This window comes from Ammospiza nelsoni, chromosome 1 (genome assembly GCF_027579445.1).
Source record: "Ammospiza nelsoni isolate bAmmNel1 chromosome 1, bAmmNel1.pri, whole genome shotgun sequence".
Classification (NCBI taxonomy): Eukaryota; Metazoa; Chordata; class Aves; order Passeriformes; family Passerellidae; genus Ammospiza; species Ammospiza nelsoni.
The window spans coordinates 32,096,679-32,097,661 of record NC_080633.1 but is presented as its reverse complement, the minus strand read 5'-3'; positions in this window follow the sequence as shown (position 1 = coordinate 32,097,661).

The following is a 983-nucleotide window of genomic DNA, read 5'->3' as shown; positions in this document are numbered from 1 at the left end:
TTTCTGTTCACAATATTTTCTTCTATTGTCTATATAAATGTGCTATTTATATGTTTTATAATAATAAATTATTCTATTCAGGATGTTCGTAGTATTTGATTTAATGACTGAAAACTAGTTTTAAATGCTAGAATTAAAGACAGATATTATTAGATCAACTTGAAACAACAAAATTATTGAATACATGAAAATTGTCAGAAAGCAGCCATATATTTTAAAAAAGGAAAACCATACTGGAATTATTCAGTGAGTTTTTTATTCTTATATTGTCCACATGAATGCTGTTCCAGTGATTTTACATATAACTATCTGTTTCCACTGCATTTCATCTTTCTTCCTTTCCCTGACCAGTATTCCTGATAAGACTCACACAAATAAACACTGAGATGTTTGAGAAAGAAACTGAGGGTAAAATTTTCTGGGATGTATTTCCATAATCCCTTTTTTCAAAAATTTCACTGCCTCTTGAGAAGGGGAGGTTTTGCTCTTCCTGTGCTCACAGGGCCTCATTGCAAGCACTGTTGGCTCCTACAGAGTTATTCCCTTTTCCGTGGTGAGTAGTGGTTTCATCAGCTCACCCTGCTTAATGTAACTTCAAGTTCATTTATTGAAAAAGGAAAGGTTTTTTTGCTAGGTCAATTATTGTGAAGACAGATAGGGAAACCCCTAGAGGGACTGTAGCCTCTGAGTGACTCCTGGGGGAATAACGACCATGGTATTGGTTGTTAATAACTAAGGCATTGTGTTGATTTGGAATTTAATATGGTACTGAATTACCCAATAAGAAATTTCAGAAATTGTTTGATCAGCTTTATTCTGAAATTATTTAGCTGGAGATACTCTAGTGAAGAATTTTTTACAAGTCACACCTTTTTTTTTTTTTTTGTCTTTTTAATTAGGCTGTCCCACACTTCCTAACAGAAGTGATATTTAGCTCTCTGGGATTCTGTTAATGTACACACAGACAACATCAGCTTTTCACA